Source organism: Lolium rigidum, chromosome 3 (assembly GCF_022539505.1).
Source record: "Lolium rigidum isolate FL_2022 chromosome 3, APGP_CSIRO_Lrig_0.1, whole genome shotgun sequence".
NCBI classification, from domain to species: Eukaryota; Viridiplantae; Streptophyta; class Magnoliopsida; order Poales; family Poaceae; genus Lolium; species Lolium rigidum.
The window spans coordinates 392,066,155-392,090,967 of NC_061510.1; positions in this window are offsets into that span (position 1 = coordinate 392,066,155).

Here is a 24,813-nt window from a genome sequence, read left to right on the forward strand (position 1 = left end):
TACCTCGCATCGGCAATGCGGTCCTACATTTGCACAACCAAACACAAATCGTCAATATGTGGTCACCAAACCAAACACAAATTCTGCAAACATAAAAAGCAAGCAAATTCACTCACATATTCGTCCACAGTTGCGCCGCTAGGAGGATTCGACACCACTTGATCCATTGCTGCCGCCCACCAGCTGCATGCCGGTTTGATCGCGTCCCAATGTCCTTGGAGGGATCGGTACGTGCGATCGACAGGATGGCGAACGCGCGGCATCAGTTTATGAAATTTGTCCTCGATACGTTGCCAGTAGCGCTTCCCGGTTTGATCGGTGCCGGAGACTGCATCCATCCCAATGGCGGCCCAAGCTCGGCACAAGGTCGTGTCTTCTATTTCCGTGTAGTTGTTCGGTTCTTCTTCTTCCCCTTCGGCCCCATCGGCCTCGACCTCGACCACACCCTCGTCCCCTTCATCTTCTTCCCCTTCGGCCCCTTCTTCCTCTTCATCTGCGTCATCCTCCTCATCTCTGCCCATCCCAACATCGAACGGAGCGAGTGGGGTAATGTTTACCTTGTCCAACATCTCCATGTACGAGGTGTTGTCGTTCCTAATAGTATGCGGCCTCAATTTCTGCTGCTCGCAATGAAAACCGAGAAAGAGTTGTAATTTGTACCTTGTTGACCCGTCGTTGAGCACGTCCTGTACGTTGGCTTCCGGCGACGGCGGCGTTGATGGGGATGGGAACGGAGGCGGGGCACCATGGCTCGTTGTCGTCTTCGATTTTATCCTCTTTGGCGCCGAATTCTTCGGTCTGGCGCGGGATGCCTTCGGCTTCGATGTGTCCTCCCCTTTGGCGACAGCCGGGACATCAGCATTGGCCGCCGCGACACGGCTTGCGGGACCACATGCTTTCCCACGCGCCGCCGCTTGAGCATGCTCATCGACGAGACCATGGTCGCGACGACGGCGGGGCTGGTTGGTGTAGCGGAAGCTCCGGCAATCGCGGGAGAGGGTGGCGGGGCCTGCGAGCTAGCAACGGCGGCCGGCTGGGTCAATTTGAGACTCATGGCGGCGAGATTGGACGACGGCGGCCCAGAGGACGGTAAGGGCGCGCAGATCGGCGGCGGTTAGGAGGAGGTGAAACTTCCCTCACGCGCAAACTAGGGATTTTGTTCGGGCTGCGTTCGATTCGCTCGTTCGGCCCCTATGCAAATACAGGCCGAGTAGGGGGTTTCGGTCTCGGCCTGATTTTTTTCAGTTTTAACTACTTTACGGTACCTGATCTGCGCCGATTTACGAACCGAACTTTTAACATTGCAGTTATTTTTTGGTTTTGGCTAGTTTACGGCTGCTAGAGATGCTCTAACGCCCGAGCTGACCGGGAAGTGCCAACCTACTCCTCCTTGTGCCCATCTCCCCCACAACCTCGCCACGAACGGCCAGTCTCGTGCCATCCCACGAGAAACCCTCGCAGCAAGCTAGACAGAAACTAAAAGCCTAACTCTGAAACTAACTGTCAGTGTTCGGTGTACACACACGCACACTGTATTTTCCGATAGTAGGAAACAAAACGAAACTACTCTATGTCAACAGGATTAGTGCAGGCTGTTGGAGGCTAGGCTATCTACTGTATCTTACCCAGGACTCCCTCTCTAAAGATACTAATGTGTGATACTTAGTGATTTTTAAACTTATTTTTAAGCAAGATGCATACATTAACACACACATCCCCGAGTGCTTTATGTTAACACATGCCTAGATATGATAATCTCTTGGCCTTTTTTTGTCAAAGTAAATGTGTATAAATACTACTTTCACCATTTCAAGATGATTTAATTTACGGGACTGGCGGAAGTCAAACAACTTTAAGTTTGTCCGAGTTTATAGAAAAATATATTGATGTATATAACGGCATTTTAGTTTCATTAGATTTGTTGTAAAATATATCTAGTACTATAGATTTGACATTATAGATATTTACCAATTTTTCTACAAATCCGGTCTCATTCTATTTTGTTTTTACTTAGGACATACCTAATACTTTAATTGTATTTTTTCAGAGAAAATATATTATAAGTATTTTAATATACGATAAATGCATCCGTTCCACTTACTAAGAAATGATAATTATAGGAATCATAACATTATAAAAAGGTGACAAATATGAGCAACTTACTCCACGTTCCCATACAAAAACAATACTCCGATTTGGAGGTTGTTCATCGATAGAAATCAAAGAACTTTTTGAACTTTGATTGCTCAGATTTTATACATATAAACTGTATGTAAAAAATATTAGTAAAAAATTGGGGTCCAAGATTAGTAAGAAAGGTTTATAAAAAGATACAAGCCACTCCATGTAAATATTTTCTGTTTCGTATTGCACTCAATTATTTTTGTGCCTTTGCCGTGGCTGCGTGCATTTTTTTCATCATGCTGGCTCGTTGCTTGATCAAACTAATGTTTTAGCTGGTCGCTGGTCCCGAAAAAAAAAAGCTATCGTAGTGATGCATGGACGCTCTGTTCTGTAATGTGAGAATTTGAGAGAGCTAGAAAATTCCAGAATGCGCAATGACTGTACAAGATTATTCATAAGGGCAAAAGTAGCATAAGACGCGCACTAAGATGTAGTATGACCTCATGATTGTAAATGTATTGTTGCTCAATTAAAATTCCTTTTTTGTAAGATTTAGAAACCTAGAATACGTAGAAAATTGATTCCCACCTTGTTGTGTTCCTGTGTCGGCACCATGTCCCTGTGCTTGAATTACACTGCAAGGTTGGAAGGAAATTTTCTATACATTTTTGGTTTGTAGGTCTTGTGAAAAAAAGGTGACTTTATTCGAACAAAACATTTGAGAATGTATAGAAAATCGGATCACTGCCTTCGAGCACAAGGAATTCAACAAAGAAAGGAGCTAAGAGAGAACCCTAGTGTACCTAATGCAAATCCACAAAAAGAAAACTTTATCAAAAAGAAAACTTTTTTTGCACCAATATGTTGTTATGCGCTAAAACAATCATGTTTGAGTATTTACAAGGTTTTATAAAGGCCTGATCTTTAGATGCTTTGTTGTATCCAAAATTACATTGTGATGGCGATGACATAAATGAAGCATTCTTTTACAGCTTAAAGTGAACAGCTGGAAAATGTCTGCGTACAATAAATTTCAGGAGCGGGAGAACTCGGGGGGTCTTATCCCTGATTATATGATGAGCAATGGCTGCCTAGTGCCTCTGAACAATAAAGCAGATCCTTCTTTTCAGACCTTATCCCTGACATCTGATGAGCAATGGCTGCCCAGTGCCTCTGAACAATGAAGCATGTACAACAGTTTTGCTATGTCCATGCAAACAAGAAGTTTGGTCCTGTAATATTAGTATTTTGTAAGGTTATTAGGGGTGATAAATACTAGCAGGTTTTTGTCCCGTAGAGGTGTTCGAGGTCGAACATTTACAGCGGGTTTCCTGCTAGCACCTCCATCCAACTTGCCTTTTCCTTCCCATTTTTTGTTTTTTGGTTTTTTGCTCCTTGTAAGAACTTGTTTCCAATATGAAAGTGATGGAAAAGTCGGTAGCCCTGTTGGAAAAATGGCTGCACAACAAGGAGAGATTTAATCTTTTGTTCCACCGCTGATCTTGTTGTTACACGTTTTTCAAAGTTCAAGTTATATTTCAAATTTTGTGAGCGACATCCATTTCGGCAGCACAATGGCTTCTCACCGGTCGAATAGGTCGAGGAATGGTTTGAACGAGAAGCACATGTGCGCCAGCTAACGACGCTATGCGTTTTAATGCCCATGGTATCCATAACGATAACTTCTTTTGATATTATCTACAGGCTTACGCCGGTTGAAAAGCGGTTGAAAAGCGTGAGCGCTGAGCACCGGCTGACCGGCTCACCTACAATTGAACAGTACTAGGTAAAAAGAAACGATAAACTGTCAAGCTGACTCAGCAGACCGGTCCACCGCTCACACGCTTAGCACGGACCTGATGGGATCGATACATGGAAAACAAAAAAATTCTACCGCAAAGACAGATAAATCCAAGATCCAATCTATGAAAAAAATCAAGATCTAATCTATGAGATTGGAGCAACGAGGAAGAAGAGAGGCTAACCCTCGAAGATCCAAAGCCTTAACGAGATCAAATCTCGTGGTTGATGTAGACTATCGTTCCAGTGCTGCAATCCGGCAGCACTTCCGTACTCGGTCACACGTATGGTGTCGATGAAGTCATTTCTCTTCCCGTTCCAGCGAGCAGCGGAGGTGGCAGATCCCCTCGGAATCCCAGCAGCACAACGGCGTGGTGGTGGTGGTGGAGGAGAAGATCCTGCAGGGCTTCGCCAAGCCGGTGCAGGAATATGCAGGAGGAGGAGGAGGAGAGATGCGGCTGTCGGGGGGAAGACCCCGGGTATGGCAAAGGATTGGGAGCAGTTGGCTCGAGGCCGGCTGGCCCGCGGCAAAGGCCGGCTGAGGAGCAGCCGGCTGGAGCCGTGGCCGGCTGCCTTGAGAGCCGGCTGGCTCCAAATCTACGCTGGTCTGGCCACGGCCGTCTGCGCTGTTGCTGGGCCGGCTTCTACGTGCCATGTTCGTCTTGGTTTTGTCTCTCCCCTGACCGGCTTGAGGCTGGCGAGTCTTGCAGGAGAAGGAACTGGAAAAATGATCCGGGTGCAGAAGTCCACGTTGATCTCATCTTCCGTAAAGTAAGGGGCACTGTGGAGAAACAGTACCCCGCGTCGAACAAGCCATCGTGGCCTAGGCTGCGCCGTACTGCTACAGGCTACCGGTGCCGACAGAGATGCCTCCTCCACGTCGCCTGGCACGTCCTGTAGCCGCTGACCTCGGTAGAAGGACGGACATGCCTCAACGGCTGCAGACGCCAGCGCCTCGGGAAGGAGCGCTAAAGCCGGAGCCGGCGGAGCCGGCCGGTAGGTCATAGGGACTTCTTTGTAAACTACCAACGCCTATATAAGCTGCGCTACCCCTCTCGTGCGGGGGGACGATCGATCACTCGCCATTTCTATACTTAGAGTTGCTCAGGGAGAGGGACCTTCGTCTACCTCTAGCCTCCCAGAGCAGCCGGATACAGCTCAAGGAGCACCATTATACTGTGATACATCATATACACTCTAGAGCAGGAGTAGGGGTGTTACCTCCATACGAGGGCCCCGAACCTGGGTACGTCGCCGTGTCGCTCGTGCTCATACCCGCATCCGGATACCGCCGTAGGCCTTAGCAGGTACCACTCTCTTTAGCCATCCTATGGCATAGGCCTTAGCACGAAGGAGAGCGCCATGTCAGCCCCAACGCGCGCAGCCGAATCCTTCTAGTCGAGGAAGCGGTCGGGCGCGCTCTCGAGCCACTTGATGAGCTTGGCGAGTTCGCCCGGCAGCGTCTCCGTTGGCCAGAGCAGCCGGAACAGCTCTTCCGCCGCCTTCCTGAGCTCGTAACCCAGCATGGTGATTGGCTCGACGCGGGCGGCCATGGACGCCAGGTAATCATCCATGGAGAAGTGCGGGGAGCTCTCCTCGCCGGTGGCTTGCTGGCGGGTCTCCCGCGCCTTGCCATCCGTTTCCAGCGCTGCATGCTGCGCCTCGGGGAAAGCCGCTGCAAAAATAAAGCGTGATTAAAAGCCTGAAGATCCGGCTGACAGCAGCCGGCAGGTCCCTGCCAGCGGTATCAGCCGCAAGCCGGGGAAAGGACAGAAAAAACACAAAATTTCAAAGTTTGAAGAAAAAGACTGGCAGCAGCCGGCGAAGAAACGCCGCCTGCCCCCAGCCTGAAGATGGAGATCATTGAAGTTTGAAGAAAAAGGCTGGCAGCAGCCGGCGAAGAAACGCCGCCTGCCCCCATCCTGAAGATGGAGATCATCGAAGTCTAAAGCAAAGACTGGCGGCAGCCGGCGAAGAAACGCCGCCTGCCCCCAGCCTGAAGATGGAGATACCAAATGTTCAAGTTTTTTCAACTGCCGGCTGCCCGCAGAAAACCAAAGCCGGCAGCCGACAGCCAAAAGCCGGCAAAGAGATAGAAAAGAGTTAGAACACCAAGGACTTACCCGCCAAGCCGTGGTCAAGCGCGCTGATCTCCTCCACCCAGCGCTTGGTCGTGGCTGTCAGCTCGTTCGACTTGGAGGTCACCTCGTCACGAAGCTTCCGGCGCTGCTCGTCCACCTCACCCAGCCGCTTGATGAGGTTCTCCACCTTCTCTTGCTCAACCCGTTTGAGGGAGTTGAGCTTGGTGAGGCGGTTGGCTTCTAGCCGGCGCAGCCGGCCCAGCTCCCCCTCGGTCTCCTGCGCCTTGGCGGCGGCGGCCTTGGCCGCCTCCTCGCGCTCAGCGCACAGCGTGCGGGCGGCTCGGAGCTCCTCCTCCAGCTGAGGGACCCGGGCAGCAGCAGCTGCAAGCCGGCAAGATAAAGCCGTCAGCCGGCTGAGCCAAAGGAAAAGGGACAAGTCAAAAGAAAGGAGTCTTACCCTTGGCAGCCTTCAGCTCGCGGGCCATGTCGGCTCGCTCGACCTTGGCCTTGTGGTAGCTAGCCACAAGCCGGTTGTATAGGGCAGTCCGCTTGTCCTCGACCGACTGAGGAAGAGAAGCTAAAAATCAGCACACAAGCGAAACCCAGACCGGCTCCAAGCTGCCGGCCCGTGCCTCGGAGGGCTACCAGGACAATACTAAAATTGCAAAAACAGCACAAGTGCAGACTAACCTTGTTAACCTTCTCCACCCGCTTCAGGCGGTAGTCGGCCTCGGCGGCCGAGGCTTTGGCGTAGGCGCGGAAGTCGGAGAAGAACATCTCCATGGATGCCATCCCCTTGGTTCCGTCGCGGCTGGTCACCTCGTGGACGTCGGCATCGCGCCACTCCTTCTCCATGGTGCCGGTTGAACCGAGGCTGGAGTCGGGGGCGGACACGACATTCACCAGCGAGGCGGCTGGAGAGACGTGGAGGCTCACCAGCGCCTGCGCCGGGCCCTTGGCCTTCACCAGCGCCCTAGCGTCCGCGTCAGCCGGGCGAGCCGTCTCCTGCCTCGCCGGCTCCTCCCTCGCCGGCTCCAAAGCTGGAGGCGGCACAACCCGGCCCGATGGGCCGGTGGGGACGGTGGAGTCCGGTGGCGGCGGCGCATCGTTCGGGCTCGCGTCGAGGATGACTACCTCGTGCGCGGCCCCGCCGGCTCCGACCGCAGGCCCTAGAGGTCGGCTGCGGCGCGGGAAAAGATCGTCGATGGAGGGTTGGCCGGCGCGGCGAGCCGGCTCACTCGGAGAGCCGGAGCCGGAAGCACCTGGCAAGGGTGCAGAGGAAGAAGACCCCGCCCCCGTAGAAGGCGGCGGGATGACTGGCGGCGTGCGCGACCGAGGCGGAGGCTGGACGGAGTTGGCTCCCTCCTCTGACGCTGAAGAGGCGGCGACGATACAATGCTGGAAGCCGGGCCAGGGCCGGCGCCCTTGGTGAACTTGATGGCGGCCCTAGATTGGGTCAAGCAAAAAAGAAAGATAAGAAAAAGAGAAAGAAAAGGAATCAAACAAACAATAGAAGAGAAGAAACTAACCCGGCTGCTTCCGGGACCGCCTTCGTACCCGGCGCTGCTTCTTCAGCTTCGCCTCGAGCTGAGCGGTGGTCCGCTTCCGCACCTTGGGTGTAGACGAAGATGCCGCGGGCGGCCTCACGGACAAGGGCACCACGCGGAGTGGCTCCATGGCAGGTGGCGCCTGCTCCTCCCCTTGCTCCTCCTCCTCCGGCTGCGGAGAAGGCGGCGGGTCGTCCTGCCCATGGGTGGCCTGCTCGGCAGCCTCCGGGCTCTCGTCGTCGCCGGCTTGGTCAGCCGGATCAACGTGATCCGGCGTCCACACCTTCGACTCCAGGTCGCTGTCCTCGACAGACTGCCGGGCAATCTTCTGCGAAAAGCACGAACGATCAAGGCGTCAGCAAGATGCTAGCAAACAAAAAACATCGGCCGGCTGGCAACAGAACCAAGCCGACAACCGGCCAAACACGAGAAACTTACCACTGGCGGAAGGTCATCCCGGCTGAAGGGCTCCATCCCGCAGCCTCAGTTGTCCGGCAACTTGGCCTGGAAGACAAAGTTGACCCGCTACAAAAAAGATTATGTGGAAATGCCAACTTCTTGAATTATGGAGGAGAACTTCTGATGGTTAAATCAGTTCTGGCATCTCTGCCTATTTTTTCATGTGCTTCCTGGATATCCCAGTTACAATAAAAGAACAGGTCCAGAAATACATGAGACATTGCTTATGGAGAAAAAAGACTAATGATGTTCAGGCTAGAGGATCTGCTCTGGTTGCTTGGAAAAAAAATCTGCAGACCAAAAAGCAAGGAGGGCTAGGAGTTTTAAATCTAGATCTGCAAAATAAAGCTTTACTCCTCAAAAATGTTCATAAACTTTTCAACAGAGAAGACATTCCCTGGGTAAACTTAATTTGGAAATCATATTATGCTTCTGGAGCTGTTCCTGGTCAGAGATTAGTTGGTTCCTTCTGGTGGAAAGCTCATTTGAAACTTTTGGATAGTTACAAGGCTTTGTCTAGATGCAATATTGGTGATGGGAAGACGGTGTTCTTCTGGGCAGATTTGTGGAATGATCAATGTTTGCACCAAAAATTTCCTCATCTAATCACCTTTGCAAAAAAAAACAAATATCTTTGTTAATGAGGCCATTTTCACTGAATACACAGAGGACCTCTTTAACCTTCCCCTGTCGCAAGAAGCTTTTGAAGAATTTAATGATTTGGAGATCACTTGTCAGAGTGCTATGGAAAAATTGATTCTAGGTGAAAAGGATAACTGGTCCTATATTTGGGAAAATTCTGAATTTTCTTCACAGAAAGCATATAAAGCTCTAATTGGGTGTCAACCAGCAGTACCACTCTTCTCACGGATTTGGAAATCTTCTTGTCAAGCAAAGCACAAATTCTTCTTCTGGCTCTTGCTCAATGATAGACTTAACACAAGAAATCTGCTGGGAAGGAAGAGAATGATTTTGCCCCCCTATAATTGTGCCACTTTGGAATGCAACAGAGAAGAAACCCTTCAACACCTTTTCTGGACCTGTCCTTTTGCAGAAGAATGCTGGAACTATATCTGCCCAATGAGACAAAGAAACCTTTCTGTAAATGAGGCTTTCCAAGATTTAAAGGACAAACTGAAACTGCCTTTTTCAATGGAGATTATCATTCTAGCTTCCTGGGCTATTTGGATGACAAGAAACAACAAAATCTTCAAAGGACAGAGACCAAGTTTTCAAGGATGGAAAACTATTTACAGGGAAGAGCTGAAATTGCTATCTTTTAGGATAAAAAAGAAACACAAAACTTGCTATGACAGTTAGCTAGCCTCGGATGTATAATTCTTTTTTTGTTTTATTTTTTCCTCTTTTGTAAATATGTTTGTACAGTTTACTTTTATATATATATATATATTGCAGTGGGAGCCTTTCCCACTGTTTTACCTCAAAAAAAAAAAGTTGACCCGCTTGGCGATGCTGGCCTTGGAGAGCTCCAGCTTCAACATCTGGGTCGGGACGAAGCGGCCACTCATGTGGCAGATCTTGTGGGCGCGTGCCTGCAGTGGCAGCACCCGGCGGGAGGCATAGCAGTAGAGGAGGTCGGCTGCGCACAGCCGCTCGTCTGCGACATACTCCCGGATAAGCCTCCAGAGCATGTTCACCTCCGCCTCCGCGTCAGCTGGCTTGTAGTTGTAGCCCCAGTTGAGCTTGGCGGTAGGTGGCGCGGGGGAGAACTCTGGCAGGTTCACCCAGTCGAAGGTCGGGTTCTCGCTCTTCACGTAGGAGAACGTCGCCTGCCACTTCTTCACCGAGTCCACAGTCGGAATCCTCGGGAAGGGTGTCGACGGGCGCGAGTAGAGGGAGGCGGCGCCGCATGCCCGCATCTGGCCGTCGGTGGTCTGGGCCTTGATGAAGAAGAGACGGCTCCAGAAGTCCACATCCGGCCACATACCGGCGTAGCGCTCGTAGAAGGCTGATACGTCCCAAACGTATCTATAATTTCTTATGTTCCATGCTACTTTTATGATGATACTCACATGTTTTATACACATTATATGTCATTATTATACATTTTCTGGCACTAACCTATTGACGAGATGCCGAAGAGCCGCTTGTCGTTTTCCGCTGTTTTTGGTTTCAGAAATCCTACAAAGGAAATATTCTCGGAATTGGACAAAATCAACGCCCAGGGTCCTATTTTTCCACGAAGCTTCCAGAAGACCGGAGGAGATACGAAGTGGGGCCACGAGGCGACGCCACACTAGGGCGGCGTGGCCCAGGCCCTGGCCGCGCGGCCCTAGCGTGTGGGCCCCTCGTGACGCCTCCTAACCTGCCCTTCCGCCTACTTAAAGCCTTCGTCGCGAAACCCCCAGTACCGAGAGCCACGATACGGAAATCCTTCCAGAGACCCCGCCGCCGCCAATCCCATCTCGGGGGATTCAGGAGATCGCCTCCGGCACCCTACCGGAGAGGGGAATCATCTCCTGGAGGACTCTACACCGCCATGGTCGCCTCCGGAGTGATGTGTGAGTAGTTCATCCCTGGACTATGGGTCCATAGCAGTAGCTAGATGGTTGTCTTCTCCTCATTATGCTATCATGTTAGATCTTGTGAGCTGCCTATCATGATCAAGATCATCTATTTGTAATCCTACATGTTGTGTTTGTCGGGATCCGATGAATATTGAATACTATGTCAAGTTGATTATCAATCTATCATATATGTTGTTTATGTTCTTGCATGCTCTCCGTTGCTAGTAGAGGCTCTGGCCAAGTTGATACTTGTGACTCCAAGAGGGAGTATTTATGCTCGATAGTGGGTTCATGCCTCCATTGAATCTGGGAGTGACAAGCAACCTCTAAGGTTGTGGATGTGCTCGTTGCCACTAGGGATAAAACATCGATGCTTTGTCTAAGGATATTTGTGTTGATTACATTACGCACCATACTTAATGCAATTGTCTCGTTGTTTGCAACTTAATACCGGAAGGGGTTCGGATGATAACCTCGAAGGTGGACTTTTTAGGCATAGATGCATGCCGGATAGCGGTCTATGTACTTTGTCGTAATGCCCTGATTAAATCTCATAGTACTCATCATGATATATGTATGTGCATTGTTATGCCTTCTTTATTTGTCAATTGCCCAACCGTAATTTGTTCACCCAACATCTATTTATCTTATGGGAGAGACACCACTAGTGAACCGTGGACCCCGGTCCAATTCTTTACATCCGAAATACAATCTACCGCAGTTGTTCGTTACTCGTTCTTCGCAAACAACCATCATCATCCACACTATACATCTAATCCTTTGTTTACGACAAGCCGGTGAGATTGACAACCTCACTGTTACGTTGGGGCAAAGTTCTTTGATTGTGTTGTGCAGGTTCCACGTTGGCGCCGGAATCCCTGGTGTTGCGCCGCACTACACTCCGCCACCAACAACCTTCACGTGATTCCTTGACTCCTACTGGTTCGATAACCTTGGTTTCTTACTGAGGGAAAATTTGCTTCTGTGCGCATCACACCTTCCTCTTGGGGTTCCCAACGGACGTGTGTCTTACACGCCATCAAGCTCTTTTCCTGGCGCCGTTGCCGGGGAGATCAAGACACGCTGCAAGGGGAGTCTCCCACATCCAATCTCTTTACTTTGTTTTTGTCTTGCTTTGTTTTACTTTATTTACTGCTTTGTTTGCTCTCTATATGAAAAACACAAAAAAAATTAGTTGCTAGTTTTACTTTACTAGAAAATAAGCCCGTGCGTTGCATCGGGAGAATTTTTTCGATCGACACAGAGACGCACATTGTACGTTCTCATTGGTACAACCGCGTCCACGAATGCACTTGGAAGTTAGGCCTAGTGACATTGTCAAAATAAGGATACTTAAACTACCGAAGGGCAAAGAGAAATACACTCCCTCTGTTCGTTGATATATGATGTATATTTTTTTGAGAAAAAAAAATTCCAAAATATAGGGCATATTGTGTTGCACCACTCAGTTTTTTGGGATTTGATTATATTTTCTTATCTCATACAAACTTCTTTTTTCTCACGTTAATTTGTGAGGGGTAATCTTTCTCAAAACTGGTGCAATTTTGTTAATTCATCCGGTGACTTTAGGGTAATTTACTGTCTTGTTCTCTATATTGAAAACACAAAAAAATTAGTTACTTGCATTTACTTTATTTAGTTTGCTTTATTTACTACTGCTAAAATGGGTACTGTTGAGAATACTAAGTTGTGTGACTTCACTAGCACAAATAATAATGATTTCTTATGCACACCTATTGCTCCATCTGCTACTACAGCAGAATTCTTTGAAATTAAACCTGCTTTACTGAATCTTGTTATGAGAGAGCAATTTTCTGGTGTTAGTTCTGATGATGCTGCTGCCTATCTTAATAATTTTGTTGAACTATGTGAAATGCAAAAGTATAAGGATGTAGATGGTGACATTATAAAATTAAAATTGTTTCCTTTCTCCTTAAGAGGAAGAGCTAAAGATTGGTTGCTATCTCTGCCTAGAAATAGTATTGATTCATGGACTAAATGTAAGGATGCTTTTATTGGTAGATATTATCCTCCCGCTAAAATTATATCTTTGAGAAGTAGCATAATGAATTTTAAGAAATTGGATAATGAACATGTTGCTCAAGCATGGGAGAGAATGAAATCTTTGGTGAAGAATTGCCCTACCCATGGACTAACTACTTGGATGATCATCCAAACCTTTTATGCAGGATTGAATTTTTCTTCACGGAACCTATTGGATTCAGCTGCTGGAGGTACCTTTATGTCCATTACTTTGGGGGCGGCAACAAAGCTTCTTGATGATATGATGACAAATTACTCTGAATGGCACACGGAAAGAGCTCCACAAGGTAAGAAGGTAAATTCTGTTGAAGAAACCTCCTCCTTGAGTGATAAGATTGATGCTATTATGTCTATGATTGTGAATGGTAGATCTAATTTTGATCCTAATAATGTTCCTTTAGCTTCATTGGTTGCCCAAGAAGAACATGTTGATGTGAATTTCATTAAAAGTAATAATTTCAACAACAATGCTTATAGGAATAATTCTGGTAACAACTATAGGCCATATCCTGCTGCTAATGGTAATAGTTATGGTAATTCATATGGAAATTCTTCCAACAATAATAGGAGTGTACCCCCTGGTCTTCAAGCCATGCTTAAAGAATTTATTAGTACACAAACTGCTTTTAACAAATCTGTTGAGGAAAAGCTTGATAAAATTGATATTCTTGCTTCTAAGGTTGATAGTCTTGCCTCTGATGTTGATCTTTTAAAATTGAAAATTATGCCTAATAAGGATATTTATAATATAATTGTTACTACAGCAAATGCCATCCAAGTTCGAATTAATGAGAATATTAGATTGATGGCTGAATTTCATGCTAGGTGGGAAAGAGAAGAAAACGAAAAACTAGCTAAAGAGAATAATGTAACTAAAGTTTGGACTATTACCACCACTAGTAATGATAATGCTTCACATGTTGCTACACCCCCTACTATCAATGGTGAAATAATTGGTGTTGGCAATGTTTCTACTCCTAGTGCAAAGCGTGCAAAATTGCCTGAAACTGCTAAAACTGCTGAAACTGATAAAACTGCTAAATTTTTTAAAAATGTTGGGGACAATGATCCCATTTCTGTAGATCATAATGGTTTAGATTTTGATGATTGTCACATCTCTGAAGTTATAAAGTTCTTACAAAAACTTCCTAAAAGTCCCAATGCTAGTGCTATAAATTTGGCCTTTACAAAACATATTACCAATGCTCTCATAAAAGCTAGAGAAGAGAAACTAAAACTTGAAACTTCTATTTCTAGGAAGTTAGAAGATGGTTGGGAGCCCATCATTAAGATGAGGGTCAATGATTTTGATCGTAATGCTTTATGTGATCTTGGTGCAAGTATTTCTGTTATGCCTAAGAAAATTTATGATATGCTTGACTTGCCACCATTGAGAAATTGTTATTTGGATGTTAATCTTGCTGATAATGCTATAAAGAAACCTTTGGGGAGGATTGATAATGTTCGTATTATGGTTAACAATAACCTTGTCCCCGTTGATTTTGTTGTCTTGGATATTGAATGCAATGCATCTTGTCCCATTATATTGGGAAGACCTTTTCTTCGAACTCGTTGGTGCTACCATTGATATGAAGGAAGGTAATATTAAATATCAATTTCCTCTTAAGAAAGGTATGGAACACTTCCCTAGAAAGAGAATGAAGTTACCTTATGATTCTATCATTAGAAAAAATTATGATGTTGATGCTTCGTCTCTTGATAATACTTGATTCACACTTTCTGCGCCTAGCTGAAAGGCGTTAAAGAAAAGCGCTTATGGGAGACAACCCATTATTTTACTTCTGCACTTTTGTTTTATATTTGAGTATTGGAAGTTGTTATTACTGTAGCAACCTCTACTTATCTTTATTTTATTGCATTGTTGTGCCAAGTAAATTCTTTGATAGTAAAGTCAATACTAGATTTGGATTACTGCGCAGGAACAGATTTCTTGCTGTCACGAATTTGAGCAGTAGTCTCTGTAGGTAACTCAGAAAAATCTGCCAATTTACGTGCGTGATCCTCAGATATGTACGCAACTTTCATTCAATTTGGGCATTTTCATCTGAGCAAGTCTGGTGCCTCTAAAAAATTCGTCTTTACGGACTGTTCTGTTTTGACAGATTCTGCCTTTTATTTCGCATTGCCTGTTTTGCTATGTTTGATGGATCTCTTTGTTCCATTAACTTTCAGTAGCTTTGTGCAATGTCCAGAAGTGTTAAGAATGATTATTTCACCTCTGAATATATGAATTATGCACTGACCCTCTAATGAGTTTGTTTTGAGTTTGGTGTGGAGGAAGTTTTCAAGGGTCAAGAGAGGAGGATGATACAATATGATCAAGAAGAGTGAAAAAGTCTTAGCTTGGGGATGCCCCCGTGGTTCATCCCTGCATATTTTAAGAAGACTCAAGCATCTAAGCTTGGGGATGCCCAAGGCATCCCTTCTTCATCGACAACTTATCAGGTCACCTCTAGTGAAACTATATTTTTATTCCGTCACATCTTATGTGCTTTACTTGGAGTGTCTGTTTGTTTTTGTTTTTGTTTGAATAAAATCGGATCCTAGCATTCTTTGTTTGGGAGAGAGACACGCTCCGCTGTTTCGTATGAACACATATGTTCTTAGCTTTATCTTTAATGTTCATTGCGAAAGTTGAACTATTTCATTCATTGTTATATGGTTGGAAACGGAAAATGCCGCATGTGGTAATTGGTATAATGTCTTGAATAATTTGATACTTGGCAATTGTTGTGCTCATATAGATCATGTTTAAGCTCTTGCATCATGTACTGTGTACCCATTAATGAAGAACTACATAGAGCTTGTTAAAATTTGGTTTGCATGATTGATCTCTAGAGTCTAGATATTTTCTGGTTAAGGTGTTTGAACAACAAGGAGACAATGTAAAGTCTTATAATACTTACAATATGTTCATATGTGAGCTTTGCTGCACCTTTTATACTTGAGTTTGCTTCAAACAACCTTGCTAGCCTAGCCTTGTATTGAGAGGAATTCTTCTCGTGCATCCAAATCCTTGAGCCAATAACCATGCCATTTGTGTCCACCATACCTACCTACTACATGGTATTTCTCCGCCATTCCAAAGTAAATTACTTGAGTGCTACCTTTAAAAAATCTATTCCTTTGTCTTTACAATATATAGCTCATGGGAAAGTAGCCTTAAAAACTATTGTGGTAAAGAATATGTACTTATGTGTCTTATTTCTTAATAAGTTGCTTGTTGAGCGGTAACCATGTTTCTGGGGACGCCATCAACTTTTACCTTTGTTGAATATCATGTGAGTTGCTATGCATGTTCGTCTTGTCTGAAGTAAGGGCGATTTTCATGATCATATGGTTTGAGTATGCATATTGTTAGAGAAGAACATTGGGCCGCTAACTAAAACCATGATCCATGGTGGAAGTTTCAGTTTGGACAATCAATCCTCAATCTCTTATGAGAATTTTAACCGTTGTTGAATGCTTATGCATTAAAGAGGAGTCCATTATCTGTTGTCTATGTCGTCCCGGTATGGATGTCTAAGTTGAGAATAATCAAAAGCGAGAAATCCAATGCGAGCTTTCTCCTTAGACCTTTGTACAGGCGGCATAGAGGTACCCCTTTGTAACACTTGGTTGAAACATATGCTATGCAATGATAATCCATGTTAATCCAAGCTAATTAGGACAAGGTGCGAGCACTATTGGTATACTATGCATGAGGCTTGCAACTTATAGGATATCTTATACATAACACATATGCTTTATTAATACCGTTGACAAAATTGTTTCTATGTTTTCAAAATGAAAAGCTCTAGCACAAAAATAGTAATCCATGTTTCCCTCTGCGAAGGGCCAATCTTCTACTTTATTGTTGAGCCAGTTTACCTACTTCCTTCTATCTTAGAAGCAAACACTTGTATCAACTATGTGCATTGATTCTTACATGTTTACCTATTGCACTTGTTATATTGCTTTGTGTTGAAAATTATCCATGAGATATATATGTTGAAGTTGAAAGCAACCGCTGAAACTTATATCTTCCTTTGTGTTGCTTCAATGCTTTTACTAAGAATTTATTGCTTTATGAGTAACTCTTATGCAAGTCTTATTGATGCTTGTCTTGAAAGTACTATTCATGAAAAGTCTTTGCTATATGATTCATTTGTTTACTCATTATCTTCATCATTGCTTCGAATCGCTGCATTCATCTCATATGCTTTACAATAGTATGATCAAAATTATGATAGCATGTCACTTCGAAATTATCTTTGTTATCGTTTACCTACTCGAGGGCGAGTATGAACTAAGCTTGGGGATGCTTGATACGTCCCAAACGTATCTATAATTTCTTATGTTCCATGCTACTTTTATGATGATACTCACATGTTTTATACACATTATATGTCATTATTATGCATTTTCCAGGCACTAACCTATTGACGAGATGCCGAAGAGCCGATTGTCGTTTTCTGCTGTTTTTGGTTTCAGAAATCCTACAAAGGAAATATTCTCGGAATTGGACGAAATCAACGCCCAGGGTCCTATTTTTCCACAAAGCTTCCAGAAGACCGGAGGAGATACGAAGTGGGGCCACGAGGCGACGCCACACTAGGGCGGCGCGGCCCAGGCCCTGGCCCGCGGCCCTAGCGTGTGGGCCCCTCGTGACGCCTCCTGACCTGCCCTTCCGCCTACTTAAAGCCTTCGTCGCGAAACCCCCTGTACCGAGAGCCACGATACGGAAAACCTTCCAGAGACGTCGCCGCCGCCAATCCCATCTCGGGGGATTCAGGAGATCGCCTCCGGCACCCTGCCGGAGAGGGAATCATCTTCCGGAGGACTCTACACCGCCATGGTCGCCTCCGGAGTGATGTGTGAGTAGTTCATCCCTGGACTATGGGTCCATAGCAGTAGCTAGATGGTTGTCTTCTCCTCATTATGCTATCATGTTAGATCTTGTGAGCTGCCTATCATGATCAAGATCATCTATTTGTAATCCTACATGTTGTGTTTGTTGGGATCCGATGAATATTGAATACTATGTCAAGTTGATTATCAATCTATCATATATGTTGTTTATGTTCTTGCATGCTCTCCGTTGCTAGTAGAGGTTCTGGCCAAGTTGATACTTGTGACTCCAAGAGGGAGTATTTATGCTCGATAGTGGGTTCATGCCTCCATCGAATCTGGGAGTGACAAGAACCTCTAAGGTTGTGGATGTCTCTGTTGCCACTAGGGATAAAACATCGATGCTTTGTCTAAGGATATTTGTGTTGATTACATTACGTACCATACTTAATGCAATTGTCCGTTGTTTGCAACTTAATACTGGAAGGGGTTCGGATGATAACCCGAAGGTGGACTTTTTAGGCATAGATGCATGCTCGGATAGCGGTCTATGTACTTTGTCGTAATGCCCCGATTAAATCTCATAGTACTCATCATGATATATGTATGTGCATTGTTATGCCTTCTTTATTTGTCAATTGCCCAACCGTAATTTGTTCACCCAACATCTGTTTATCTTATGGGAGAGACACCACTAGTAAACTGTGGACCCCGGTCCAATTCTTTACATCTGAAATACAATCTACTGCAATTGTTCGTTACTGTTCTTCGTAAACAACCATCATCATCCACACTATACATCTAATCCTTTGTTTACAGCAAGCCGGTGAGATTGACAACCTCACTATTACGTTGGGGAAAAGTACTTTGATTGTGTTGTGCAGGTTCCACGTTGGCGCCGGAATCCCTGGTGTTGCGCCGCACTACACTCCGCCACCAACAACCTTCACGTGCTTCCTTGACTCCTACTGGTTCGATAACCTTGGTTTCTTACTGAGGGAAAACTTGCTGCTGTGCGCATCACACCTTCATCTTGGTGTTCCCAACGGACGTGTGTCTTACACGCCATCAAAGGCCACATAACAGCTCAGCGTGACGAAGGCGTTGGCCGGCAGGTGATGCGGCTGCAGGCCGAAGAAGTCAAGGAAGTGCCTGAAGAAGGCGGAAGCCGGCAGCCCGAACCCGCGCTCGAAGTGGGAGGCAAAGACCACCCGTTCGCTGGGCTGCGGCTCCACCTCCTCCCCCGGAGCGCGCGCCTGCACCTGCGGTGGAATGCGGTGCAGCCGAACGAGGCGCGCGATTTCCTCGTCCGTGACGCTTGATCCCTCCCATGATCCGCTCGGATGCGCCACGTCCGCCGTGGCCGAAGAGGAAGAAGAAGATGGTGAAGAAGAGCTCGAAGAGGAAGAGCGCGGCGGAGGAGAGCGTACCGTGGACGTGCGGGCCCCCGTGGTGCCGGAACGGCGGCGCGGCGGCTGCGGAACGGCGGAGTAGGTCAACCGCGGCCGATTGCAGAAGTTCGCCGAAGAATCGTCGGTGGAATCGAGCTGGCGCCGGCGAGATCGAGCGCAGGAGCGAGAGAGAGCTTCGGGCGCAGGAGAGGAAGAAGATGAAGTGTGCGGGGAGCCCCCTCGGTGCCCTCCCCGCCGCTATTTAAAGACCACGGCAAGTGGGGTCGTGGGCCGGATTAATTGCGCCCACGACCCCCACCTCTCCGACGGTTTCCTATAAGGCTGTAACGGTTCGCTGGCCACGTCAGCCACGACCGCATAAAATCCGGAGGGGACAATGAAGTGACCAGACGAAGCGACGTGACGCGAAGATTCGGTCAGGGCCGGTCGAGTCAGGGTTCGGGTCCCGAGGCGGCGGAGACTCCGGCGCCCAAGCCGCAGCCGGACGTCCTTTCCCAAGCCGGCCCGTTTTCTCCTAACAAGGCGGAGATGCCTCCAGTACTTATGAAAAACAAATCCACGAAACCTAAGCGGCGTCCGGCTCGAGAGCAGCCGGATGAAGCGAACCGAATGAGGGTGCAGCCGGCTGAAGGAGAATTCTCACCCGGCCCCTCGAGTGCTTTTCAAACAAGATTCATGGGATCAAAGACTAACGGCCAGGAAAACCTGCCCAGGCCCTTCTCTACGCAGGACCTTGCCAGCTTCAGGGGCTAATGTCGGGGGGAAGACCCCGGGTATGGCAAAGGATTGGGAGCAGTTGGCTCGAGGCCGGCTGGCCCGCGGCAAAGGCCGAATGAGGAGCAGCCGGCTGGAGCTGTGGCCGGCTGCCTTGAGAGCTGGCTGGCTCCAAATCTATGCTGGTCTGGCCACGGCCGTCTGCGTTGTGGCTGGGCCGGCTTCTACGTGCCATGTCCGTCTTGGTTTTGTCTCTCCCCTGACCGGCTCGAGGCTGGTGATCCTTGAAGGAGAAGGAACTGGAAAGGTGATCCGGGTGCAGAAGTCCACGCTGATCTCATCTCCCGTAAAGTAAGGGGCACTGTGGAGAAACAGTGCCCCACGTCGAATAAGCCATCGTGGCCTAGGTTGCGCCGTACTGATACAGGCTACAGGTGCCGACAGAGACACCTCCTCCACATCGCCTGGCACGTCCTGTCGCCGCTGACCTCGACAGAAGGACGGACATGCCTCAACGGCTACTGACGCCAGCGCCTCGGGAAGGAGCGCTAAAGCCGGAGCCGGCGGTGCCGGCCGGTAGGTCATAGGGACTTCTTTGTAAACTGCCAGCGCCTATACAAGCTGCGCTACCCCTCTCATGCGGGGGGACGATCGATCACTCACCATTTCTCTACTTAGAGCTGCTCAGTGACATAGGCATCCCCAATGGGCCTGCCGAAGAAGGTACTCGGGGTTTACTGAAGGCCCACGACCCGAAGTTTATGAAGCCCGAAAGCCCAGTTATGAAATAGTTTGGAAATATAGAGTTGTATTAGGAATATCGACTTGTAACTATTACGGGACGAACTCAAAGAGTCTCCCGGACTTTGTAACTTGTACATCACTAAACCCTCGGCCCGCCTCCTATATAAGGGGGAGTCGAGGGACAAAGAGAGGATCGAATCATTGTCCATGTAACCCTAGTTTTCATAGCAGTCGAGTACTTTTCCGGCTGAAACCTTCGAGATCTACTTGCCCTCTACTTCCAACAAAACCCTAGTCTACAACTTGTAGGCATTGATAAGTTAATACCTTGTCAATTGGCGCCGTCTGTGGGAATTAGAGGCGACAAGGAGACGATCTTGATGGCATCACCAACATCTTCGGCAACATCGATAACGTCCTCGGTAGCAAGCAACACGATGGATCGAGGTAAATAGATCGAAACTGTTCTAGTCGATTTTGTTCCTCACCCACCCTCCCGTGTGGATGCATATGCAAATCTGGAGGAGCCCATGGAGATGAAGTTCGGAAGGTTCCACTTCCACGTCGGGAAGGAAGGATCTTACCGTCTCGCGATACCGGATTCGTCGAGATCAGTCGAAGTCGATTCCGATTCCTCGGGATTGGTGTCGTCGTTCGAATCCAGCGACGAAGAGATCTCGTCGGCAATCTTCGCCAAGCCCGCTTCAAGCGGAAAACTCGTCAAGATCTTCAGCAACATGTCCTTCGGGTCGTCTGCGGACTCAAATATAAGCAGCGGCTCAGACAGCGTCGATACTATCGACTTCATCGACCAATCCACTTCTATTCGGGAGGTCGTCGCCGATCTATACGACGGTGTCATCGACCCTGATGAAAATCAAACTTCAAAATATCATCAAATTTATGTGATTGGAGAGTTAAGTCGACCGAAGGCAGAAACGTCGGAAGCTTTCGATGATGTGGGAAATCCATACATCGATCTTGCTGACCTTTATGTGAGGTTTAGGCACAAAATATGTCGGGCCTGCAACGCGACAGATGGTGCAACTCCCGCAAGTAGCCTGGGACAGAGCGGCAAGAGCCATGAACGACACAAAGCCGATGAATACAACTGCAACAGCTGAAGAGTTGCATGCGTACCAATATAAACTCGCCCGTGCTGGATGAGAACTCGAAAAACAGAGAATTGAACTTGAAAAGAGGAGAGCCACCGCTTCCGCGTCAAGCAGGCGAAGAGCTGAGTTGAGTCGAGAATCAGGAACTTCGGGGAATAATCACAGAGACGCTCGCAACAGGAGAAGATCTCGGATGCAGAATATACCTGAAGGCGAGAGGGAGCATCTGATCCAAAACCTCGACATGTCTTTTATGTCAATAGACACGAGAGGAAACATTATCCCTAAAACACCGGAAGCAGGATATATGGTGACACAAGCATACATACTGGCAAGTAGGCCACCTGCTGGAGATCCAAGAGAGGCATTGTATAACATGGCCATGGCAGGAGTTGGAGTCATGGGGACGGCATTCGCAGGTACAAGTACACCTCCCGAAGGTACTGCAAGACAAAATAGTCCACGACCTACAATGGCAGCGCAAGATCCTCCAAAGAACGTCGGCAAGAGATACAGCGACACAGGCGTGGGTTGATAGGGCGCGACAAGAAAGGAGAGAACGTCGGCAGTCACCTGAGGTAGATGAGGAAGATATGTGCGGTCTCCCTTGTTTTACTCGACGAGTTTTCAAAACGCGGGTCCCGTCTGGATTCAAGTTGCCTGACAACTATAAGAAGTTCGACGGGTTGCAAGATCCTGAGGACTGGCTAGTATACTACCTGGAGACAGTAAAACTGACGGGTGGAACCAAAGCAACGGCTATGCAGAGCATCCAGGTGCATGATGGCGTGTAATTCACACGTTCGTTGGGAACCCCAAGAGGAAGGTATGATGCGCACAGCAGCAAGTTTTCCCTCAGAAAGAAACCAAGGTTTATCGAACCAGGAGGAGCCAAGAAGCACGTTGAAGGTTGATGGCGGCGGGATGTAGTGCGGCGCAACACCAGGGATTCCGACGCCAACGTGGAACCCGCACAACACAACCAAAGTACTTTGCCCCAACGAAACAAGCGAGGTTGTCAATCTCACCGGCTTGCTGTAACAAAGGATTAGATGTATAGTGTGGATGATGATTGTTTGCAGAGAACAAGTAGAACAAGTATTGCAAGAGATTGTATTCAATGTAAAAGAATGGACCGGGGTCCACAGCTCACTAGAGGTGTCTCTCCCATAAGATAAATAGCATGTTGGGTGAACAAATTACAGTCGGGCAATTGACAAATAGAGAGGGCATGACAATGCACATACATGATATGATGAATATTGTGAGATTTAATTGGGCATTACGACAAAGTACATAGACCGCTATCCAAGCATGCATATATGCCTAAAAAGTCCACCTTCAGAGTTATCATCCGAACCCCTTCCAAGTATTAAGTTGCAAAGCAACAGTACAATTGCATTAAGTATGGTGCGTAATGTAATCAATAACTACATCCTCGGACATAGCATCAATGTTTTATCCCTAGTGGCAACAAGCACATCCACAACCTTAGAACTTTCTCGTCACCGTCCTGCATTTAATGGAGGCATGAACCCACTATCGAGCATAAATACTCCCTCTTGGAGTTAAAAGCAAAAACTTGGCCGAGCCTCTACTAATAATGGAGAGCATGCAAGATCATAAACAACACATAGGTAATAGATTGATAATCAACATAACATAGTATTCTCTATCCATCGGATCCCGACAAACACAACATATAGAATTACGGATAGATGATCTTGATCATGTTAGGCAGCTCACAAGATCCGACAATGAAGCACATGAGGAGAAGACAACCATCTAGCTACTGCTATGGACCCATAGTCCAGGGGTGAACTACTCACTCATCACTCCGGAGGCGACCATGGCGGTGAAGAGTCCTCCGGGAGATGAATCCCCTCTCCGGCATGGTGCCGGAGGTGATCTCCAGAATCCCCCGAGATGGGATTGGCGGCGGCGGCGTCTCAGTAAGGTTTTCCGTATCGTGGCTCTCGGTATCGGGGGTTTCGCGACGAAGGCTTTAAGTAGGCGGAAGGGCAACGCGGGGGCCACACGAGGGCCCCACACGCCGAGGCCGCGCGGCCTAGGGCTGGGCCGCGCCGCCCTGTTGTGGCGGCGCCTCGTGGCCCCACTTCCTTTCCCCTCGGTCTTCCGGAAGCTTCATGCAAAAATAGGACCCCGGGCGTTGATTTCGTCCAATTCCGAGAATATTTCTTTACTAGGATTTCGAAACCAAAAACAGCAGAAAACAACAACCGGCTCTTCGACATCTCGTTAATAGGTTAGTGCCGGAAAATGCATAAATACGACATATAATGTGTATAAAACATGTAGATATCATCAATAATGTGGCATGGAACATAAGAAATTATCGATACGTCGGAGACGTATCAGCATCCCCAAGCTTAGTTCTCGCTCGTCCCGAGCAGGTAAACGATAACACAGATAATTTCTGGAGTGACATGCCATCATAACCTTGATCATACTATTGTAAACATATGTAATGAATGCAGCGATCAAAACAATGGTAATGACATGAGTAAACAACTGGAATCATAAAGCAAAGACTTTTCATGAATAGTACTTAAAGACAAGCATCAATAAGTCTTGCATAAGAGTTAACTCATAAAGCAATAAATCAAAGTAAAGGTATTGAAGCAAGACAAAGGAAGATTAAGTTTCAGCGGTTGCTTTCAACTTATAACATGTATATCTCATGGATAATTGTCAACATAGAGTAATATAACAAGTGCAATATGCAAGTATGTAGGAATCAATGCACAGTTCACACAAGTGTTTGCTTCTTGAGGTGGAGAGAAATAGGTGAACTGACTCAACATTAAAAGTAAAAGAATGGTCCTTCAAAGAGGAAAGCATCGATTGCTATATTTGTGCTAGAGCTTTTATTTTGAAAACATGAAACAATTTTGTCAACGGTAGTAATAAAGCATATGTATTATGTAAAGTATATCTTACAAGTTGCAAGCCTCATGCATAGTATACTAATAGTGCCCGCACCTTGTCCTAATTAGCTTGGACTACCGGATCATCGCAATACACATGTTTTAACCAAGTGTCACAAAGGGGTACCTCCATGCCGCCTGTACAAAGGTCTAAGGAGAAAGCTCGCATTTTGGATTTCTCGCTTTTGATTATTCTCAACTTAGACATCCATACCGGGACAACATGGACAACAGATAATGGACTCCTCTTTAATGCATAAGCATGTGGCAACAGTTAATGTTCTCATATGAGATTGAGGATATGTGTCCAAAGCTGAAACTTCCACCATGATTCATGGCTTTAGTTAGCGGTCCAATGTTCTTCTCTAACAATATGCATGCTCCAACCATTAAGGTGGTAGATCTCTCTTACTTCAGACAAGACGG